The sequence below is a fragment of the Mytilus trossulus genome, chromosome 4 (genome assembly GCF_036588685.1).
Source record: "Mytilus trossulus isolate FHL-02 chromosome 4, PNRI_Mtr1.1.1.hap1, whole genome shotgun sequence".
In the NCBI taxonomy this organism is placed as follows: domain Eukaryota; kingdom Metazoa; phylum Mollusca; class Bivalvia; order Mytilida; family Mytilidae; genus Mytilus; species Mytilus trossulus.
Window position 1 is genome coordinate 48,090,702 of NC_086376.1, and position 9,868 is coordinate 48,100,569.

The following is a 9,868-nucleotide window of genomic DNA, read 5'->3' on the forward strand; positions in this document are numbered from 1 at the left end:
CATTACCTCAAACCTGACAAAATATGATTGATTGATTGAATGTTGGTTGCTTAATGTCCAGTGGCAAATATTTCATGCATATTCAGGACGAGAACAAGTTCACAATAAATACAATAGGTAGACTGATACAATAGAGGCCATCTGGGTCGGTCGGAGAAATTTGGACTGCCACCGGAAAAGGAGGGTATATTGGATAGGGACAGAAATTTTGCCTTGCAACAGGCCACCTACGGACCCCTCAGAGAGTTGTTGCAAGGGTTCTTAACGTGCAAAGAGCGTGGCACTCTCTTTACACGAGGCAGCGGATTTAACGTCCCCCTTCTGACCGGACGTGACTGCCAATTTGATACATCCCGCACAGCCAAACGGACGCCCCACTTCGGCAAGCGTTTTACTGCCGGTCGGGAGAAGACCAAGTGACCATATTTCTATACCCCAGTCACCCTTGGGGACGGCCTGACAAAATAAAACATATCTTAATTGTTCACCTCCTATGAAGTCATTTTGGATTGATTACCTCCCCTTAATACATTATACACAAAGAATAACCTACCATTACCACAAACATTACAGTATAAAACAAATATTTATTCTTCTCTCCCTATGAAGTCATTTGGATTGATTATCTCCCCTTAATACATTATACACAAAGTATAACCTACCATTACCTCAAACCAGACAGTATAAAACAAATCTTTTTTATTTTCTCCCTATGAAGTCATTTGGATTGATTATCTCCCCTTAATACATTATACACAAAGTATTACCTATCGTTACCTCAAACCTGACAAAATAAAACATATCTTTATCATTTTCTCCTAATGAAGTCATTTAGATTGAATATCTCCATATAATACATAATACACAAAGTATAACCTATCGTTACCTCAAACCTGACAAAATAAAACATATCTTTATCATTTTCTCCTTATGAAGTCATTTGGATTGAATATCTCCTGTAAATACATTATACACAAAGTTTTACCTGCCGTCAACTCAAACATGACAGTTTAAAACAAATATTTATTCTTCTCTCCCTATGAAGTCATTTGAATTGATTATCTCCCCTTAATACATTATACACAAAGTATAACCTACCATTACTACAAACATTACAGTATAAAACAAATATTTATTCTACTCTCCCTATGAAGTCATTTGGATTGATTATCTCCCCTTAATACATTATGCACAAAGTATAACCTACCATTAGCACAAACATTACAGTATAAAACAAATATTTATTCTTCTTTCCCTATGAAGTCATTTGGATTGATTATCTCCCCTTAATACATTATACACAAAGTATAACCTACCATTACCTCAAACCAGACAGTATAAAACAAATCTTTTTTATTCTCTCCCCATGAAGTCATTTGGATTGATTATCTACTGTTAATACATTATACACAAAGTTTGACCTGCCGTCAACTCAAACATGACAGTATAAAACAAATCTTTTTTATTCTCTCCCTATGAAAAATGGATTGATTATCTCCCCTTAATACATTATACACAAAGTGTAACCTATCATTACCTCAAACCTGACAAAATATGATTGATTGATTGAATGTTGGTTGCTTAATGTCCAGTGGCAAATATTTCATGCATATTCAGGACGAGAACAAGTTCACAATAAATACAATAGGTAGACTGATACAATAGAGGCCATCTGGGTCGGTCGGAGAAATTTGGACTGCCACCGGAAAAGGAGGGTATATTGGATAGGGACAGAAATTTTGCCTTGCAACAGGCCACCTACGGACCCCTCAGAGAGTTGTTGCAAGGGTTCTTAACGTGCAAAGAGCGTGGCACTCTCTTTACACGAGGCAGCGGATTTAACGTCCCCCTTCTGACCGGACGTGACTGCCAATTTGATACATCCCGCACAGCCAAACGGACGCCCCACTTCGGCAAGCGTTTTACTGCCGGTCGGGAGAAGACCAAGTGACCATATTTCTATACCCCAGTCACCCTTGGGGACTACCTGACAAAATAAAACATATCTTAATTGTTCACCTCCTATGAAGTCATTTTGGATTGATTACCTCCCCTTAATACATTATACACAAAGAATAACCTACCATTACCACAAACATTACAGTATAAAACAAATATTTATTCTTCTCTCCCTATGAAGTCATTTGGATTGATTATCTCCCCTTAATACATTATACACAAAGTATAACCTACCATTACCTCAAACCAGACAGTATAAAACAAATCTTTTTTATTTTCTCCCTATGAAGTCATTTGGATTGATTATCTCCCCTTAATACATTATACACAAAGTATTACCTATCGTTACCTCAAACCTGACAAAATAAAACATATCTTTATCATTTTCTCCTAATGAAGTCATTTAGATTGAATATCTCCATATAATACATAATACACAAAGTATAACCTATCGTTACCTCAAACCTGACAAAATAAAACATATCTTTATCATTTTCTCCTTATGAAGTCATTTGGATTGAATATCTCCTGTAAATACATTATACACAAAGTTTTACCTGCCGTCAACTCAAACATGACAGTTTAAAACAAATATTTATTCTTCTCTCCCTATGAAGTCATTTGAATTGATTATCTCCCCTTAATACATTATACACAAAGTATAACCTACCATTACTACAAACATTACAGTATAAAACAAATATTTATTCTACTCTCCCTATGAAGTCATTTGGATTGATTATCTCCCCTTAATACATTATGCACAAAGTATAACCTACCATTAGCACAAACATTACAGTATAAAACAAATATTTATTCTTCTTTCCCTATGAAGTCATTTGGATTGATTATCTCCCCTTAATACATTATACACAAAGTATAACCTACCATTACCTCAAACCAGACAGTATAAAACAAATCTTTTTTATTCTCTCCCCATGAAGTCATTTGGATTGATTATCTACTGTTAATACATTATACACAAAGTTTGACCTGCCGTCAACTCAAACATGACAGTATAAAACAAATCTTTTTTATTCTCTCCCTATGAAAAATGGATTGATTATCTCCCCTTAATACATTATACACAAAGTGTAACCTATCATTACCTCAAACCTGACAAAATATGATTGATTGATTGAATGTTGGTTGCTTAATGTCCAGTGGCAAATATTTCATGCATATTCAGGACGAGAACAAGTTCACAATAAATACAATAGGTAGACTGATACAATAGAGGCCATCTGGGTCGGTCGGAGAAATTTGGACTGCCACCGGAAAAGGAGGTTATATTGGATAGGGACTGAAATTTTGCCTTGCAACAGGCCACCTACGGACCCTTCAGAGAGTTGTTGCAAGGGTTCTTAACGTGCAAAGAGCGTGGCACTCTCTTTACACGAGGCAGCGGATTTAACGTCCCCCTTCTGACCGGACGTGACTGCCAATTTGATACATCCCGCACAGCCAAACGGACGCCCCACTTCGGCAAGCGTTTTACTGCCGGTCGGGAGAAGACCAAGTGACCATATTTCTATACCCCAGTCACCCTTGGGGACTACCTGACAAAATAAAACATATCTTAATTGTTCACCTCCTATGAAGTCATTTTGGATTGATTACCTCCCCTTAATACATTATACACAAAGAATAACCTACCATTACCACAAACATTACAGTATAAAACAAATATTTATTCTTCTCTCCCTATGAAGTCATTTGGATTGATTATCTCCCCTTAATACATTATACACAAAGTATAACCTACCATTACCTCAAACCAGACAGTATAAAACAAATCTTTTTTATTTTCTCCCTATGAAGTCATTTGGATTGATTATCTCCCCTTAATACATTATACACAAAGTATTACCTATCGTTACCTCAAACCTGACAAAATAAAACATATCTTTATCATTTTCTCCTAATGAAGTCATTTAGATTGAATATCTCCATATAATACATAATACACAAAGTATAACCTATCGTTACCTCAAACCTGACAAAATAAAACATATCTTTATCATTTTCTCCTTATGAAGTCATTTGGATTGAATATCTCCTGTAAATACATTATACACAAAGTTTTACCTGCCGTCAACTCAAACATGACAGTTTAAAACAAATATTTATTCTTCTCTCCCTATGAAGTCATTTGAATTGATTATCTCCCCTTAATACATTATACACAAAGTATAACCTACCATTACTACAAACATTACAGTATAAAACAAATATTTATTCTACTCTCCCTATGAAGTCATTTGGATTGATTATCTCCCCTTAATACATTATGCACAAAGTATAACCTACCATTAGCACAAACATTACAGTATAAAACAAATATTTATTCTTCTTTCCCTATGAAGTCATTTGGATTGATTATCTCCCCTTAATACATTATACACAAAGTATAACCTACCATTACCTCAAACCAGACAGTATAAAACAAATCTTTTTTATTCTCTCCCCATGAAGTCATTTGGATTGATTATCTACTGTTAATACATTATACACAAAGTTTGACCTGCCGTCAACTCAAACATGACAGTATAAAACAAATCTTTTTTATTCTCTCCCTATGAAAAATGGATTGATTATCTCCCCTTAATACATTATACACAAAGTGTAACCTATCATTACCTCAAACCTGACAAAATATGATTGATTGATTGAATGTTGGTTGCTTAATGTCCAGTGGCAAATATTTCATGCATATTCAGGACGAGAACAAGTTCACAATAAATACAATAGGTAGACTGATACAATAGAGGCCATCTGGGTCGGTCGGAGAAATTTGGACTGCCACCGGAAAAGGAGGGTATATTGGATAGGGACTGAAATTTTGCCTTGCAACAGGCCACCTACGGACCCCTCAGAGAGTTGTTGCAAGGGTTCTTAACGTGCAAAGAGCGTGGCACTCTCTTTACACGAGGCAGCGGATTTAACGTCCCCCTTCTGACCGGACGTGACTGCCAATTTGATACATCCCGCACAGCCAAACGGACGCCCCACTTCGGCAAGCGTTTTACTGCCGGTCGGGAGAAGACCAAGTGACCATATTTCTATACCCCAGTCACCCTTGGGGACTACCTGACAAAATAAAACATATCTTAATTGTTCACCTCCTATGAAGTCATTTTGGATTGATTACCTCCCCTTAATACATTATACACAAAGAATAACCTACCATTACCACAAACATTACAGTATAAAACAAATATTTATTCTTCTCTCCCTATGAAGTCATTTGGATTGATTATCTCCCCTTAATACATTATACACAAAGTGTAACCTATCATTACCTCAAACCTGACAAAATATGATTGATTGATTGAATGTTGGTTGCTTAATGTCCAGTGGCAAATATTTCATGCATATTCAGGACGAGAACAAGTTCACAATAAATACAATAGGTAGACTGATACAATAGAGGCCATCTGGGTCGGTCGGAGAAATTTGGACTGCCACCGGAAAAGGAGGTTATATTGGATAGGGACTGAAATTTTGCCTTGCAACAGGCCACCTACGGACCCTTCAGAGAGTTGTTGCAAGGGTTCTTAACGTGCAAAGAGCGTGGCACTCTCTTTACACGAGGCAGCGGATTTAACGTCCCCCTTCTGACCGGACGTGACTGCCAATTTGATACATCCCGCACAGCCAAACGGACGCCCCACTTCGGCAAGCGTTTTACTGCCGGTCGGGAGAAGACCAAGTGACCATATTTCTATACCCCAGTCACCCTTGGGGACTACCTGACAAAATAAAACATATCTTAATTGTTCACCTCCTATGAAGTCATTTTGGATTGATTACCTCCCCTTAATACATTATACACAAAGAATAACCTACCATTACCACAAACATTACAGTATAAAACAAATATTTATTCTTCTCTCCCTATGAAGTCATTTGGATTGATTATCTCCCCTTAATACATTATACACAAAGTATAACCTACCATTACCTCAAACCAGACAGTATAAAACAAATCTTTTTTATTTTCTCCCTATGAAGTCATTTGGATTGATTATCTCCCCTTAATACATTATACACAAAGTATTACCTATCGTTACCTCAAACCTGACAAAATAAAACATATCTTTATCATTTTCTCCTAATGAAGTCATTTAGATTGAATATCTCCATATAATACATAATACACAAAGTATAACCTATCGTTACCTCAAACCTGACAAAATAAAACATATCTTTATCATTTTCTCCTTATGAAGTCATTTGGATTGAATATCTCCTGTAAATACATTATACACAAAGTTTTACCTGCCGTCAACTCAAACATGACAGTTTAAAACAAATATTTATTCTTCTCTCCCTATGAAGTCATTTGAATTGATTATCTCCCCTTAATACATTATACACAAAGTATAACCTACCATTACTACAAACATTACAGTATAAAACAAATATTTATTCTACTCTCCCTATGAAGTCATTTGGATTGATTATCTCCCCTTAATACATTATGCACAAAGTATAACCTACCATTAGCACAAACATTACAGTATAAAACAAATATTTATTCTTCTTTCCCTATGAAGTCATTTGGATTGATTATCTCCCCTTAATACATTATACACAAAGTATAACCTACCATTACCTCAAACCAGACAGTATAAAACAAATCTTTTTTATTCTCTCCCCATGAAGTCATTTGGATTGATTATCTACTGTTAATACATTATACACAAAGTTTGACCTGCCGTCAACTCAAACATGACAGTATAAAACAAATCTTTTTTATTCTCTCCCTATGAAAAATGGATTGATTATCTCCCCTTAATACATTATACACAAAGTGTAACCTATCATTACCTCAAACCTGACAAAATATGATTGATTGATTGAATGTTGGTTGCTTAATGTCCAGTGGCAAATATTTCATGCATATTCAGGACGAGAACAAGTTCACAATAAATACAATAGGTAGACTGATACAATAGAGGCCATCTGGGTCGGTCGGAGAAATTTGGACTGCCACCGGAAAAGGAGGGTATATTGGATAGGGACTGAAATTTTGCCTTGCAACAGGCCACCTACGGACCCCTCAGAGAGTTGTTGCAAGGGTTCTTAACGTGCAAAGAGCGTGGCACTCTCTTTACACGAGGCAGCGGATTTAACGTCCCCCTTCTGACCGGACGTGACTGCCAATTTGATACATCCCGCACAGCCAAACGGACGCCCCACTTCGGCAAGCGTTTTACTGCCGGTCGGGAGAAGACCAAGTGACCATATTTCTATACCCCAGTCACCCTTGGGGACTACCTGACAAAATAAAACATATCTTAATTGTTCACCTCCTATGAAGTCATTTTGGATTGATTACCTCCCCTTAATACATTATACACAAAGAATAACCTACCATTACCACAAACATTACAGTATAAAACAAATATTTATTCTTCTCTCCCTATGAAGTCATTTGGATTGATTATCTCCCCTTAATACATTATACACAAAGTATAACCTACCATTACCTCAAACCAGACAGTATAAAACAAATCTTTTTTATTTTCTCCCTATGAAGTAATTTGGATTGATTATCTCCCCTTAATACATTATACACAAAGTATTACCTATCGTTACCTCAAACCTGACAAAATAAAACATATCTTTATCATTTTCTCCTAATGAAGTCATTTAGATTGAATATCTCCATATAATACATAATACACAAAGTATAACCTATCGTTACCTCAAACCTGACAAAATAAAACATATCTTTATCATTTTCTCCTTATGAAGTCATTTGGATTGAATATCTCCTGTAAATACATTATACACAAAGTTTTACCTGCCGTCAACTCAAACATGACAGTTTAAAACAAATATTTATTCTTCTCTCCCTATGAAGTCATTTGAATTGATTATCTCCCCTTAATACATTATACACAAAGTATAACCTACCATTACTACAAACATTACAGTATAAAACAAATATTTATTCTACTCTCCCTATGAAGTCATTTGGATTGATTATCTCCCCTTAATACATTATGCACAAAGTATAACCTACCATTAGCACAAACATTACAGTATAAAACAAATATTTATTCTTCTTTCCCTATGAAGTCATTTGGATTGATTATCTCCCCTTAATACATTATACACAAAGTATAACCTACCATTACCTCAAACCAGACAGTATAAAACAAATCTTTTTTATTCTCTCCCCATGAAGTCATTTGGATTGATTATCTACTGTTAATACATTATACACAAAGTTTGACCTGCCGTCAACTCAAACATGACAGTATAAAACAAATCTTTTTTATTCTCTCCCTATGAAAAATGGATTGATTATCTCCCCTTAATACATTATACACAAAGTGTAACCTATCATTACCTCAAACCTGACAAAATATGATTGATTGATTGAATGTTGGTTGCTTAATGTCCAGTGGCAAATATTTCATGCATATTCAGGACGAGAACAAGTTCACAATAAATACAATAGGTAGACTGATACAATAGAGGCCATCTGGGTCGGTCGGAGAAATTTGGACTGCCACCGGAAAAGGAGGGTATATTGGATAGGGACTGAAATTTTGCCTTGCAACAGGCCACCTACGGACCCCTCAGAGAGTTGTTGCAAGGGTTCTTAACGTGCAAAGAGCGTGGCACTCTCTTTACACGAGGCAGCGGATTTAACGTCCCCCTTCTGACCGGACGTGACTGCCAATTTGATACATCCCGCACAGCCAAACGGACGCCCCACTTCGGCAAGCGTTTTACTGCCGGTCGGGAGAAGACCAAGTGACCATATTTCTATACCCCAGTCACCCTTGGGGACTACCTGACAAAATAAAACATATCTTAATTGTTCACCTCCTATGAAGTCATTTTGGATTGATTACCTCCCCTTAATACATTATACACAAAGAATAACCTACCATTACCACAAACATTACAGTATAAAACAAATATTTATTCTTCTCTCCCTATGAAGTCATTTGGATTGATTATCTCCCCTTAATACATTATACACAAAGTATAACCTACCATTACCTCAAACCAGACAGTATAAAACAAATCTTTTTTATTTTCTCCCTATGAAGTCATTTGGATTGATTATCTCCCCTTAATACATTATACACAAAGTATTACCTATCGTTACCTCAAACCTGACAAAATAAAACATATCTTTATCATTTTCTCCTAATGAAGTCATTTAGATTGAATATCTCCATATAATACATAATACACAAAGTATAACCTATCGTTACCTCAAACCTGACAAAATAAAACATATCTTTATCATTTTCTCCTTATGAAGTCATTTGGATTGAATATCTCCTGTAAATACATTATACACAAAGTTTTACCTGCCGTCAACTCAAACATGACAGTTTAAAACAAATATTTATTCTTCTCTCCCTATGAAGTCATTTGAATTGATTATCTCCCCTTAATACATTATACACAAAGTATAACCTACCATTACTACAAACATTACAGTATAAAACAAATATTTATTCTACTCTCCCTATGAAGTCATTTGGATTGATTATCTCCCCTTAATACATTATGCACAAAGTATAACCTACCATTAGCACAAACATTACAGTATAAAACAAATATTTATTCTTCTTTCCCTATGAAGTCATTTGGATTGATTATCTCCCCTTAATACATTATACACAAAGTATAACCTACCATTACCTCAAACCAGACAGTATAAAACAAATCTTTTTTATTCTCTCCCCATGAAGTCATTTGGATTGATTATCTACTGTTAATACATTATACACAAAGTTTGACCTGCCGTCAACTCAAACATGACAGTATAAAACAAATCTTTTTTATTCTCTCCCTATGAAAAATGGATTGATTATCTCCCCTTAATACATTATACACAAAGTGTAACCTATCATTACCTCAAACCTGACAA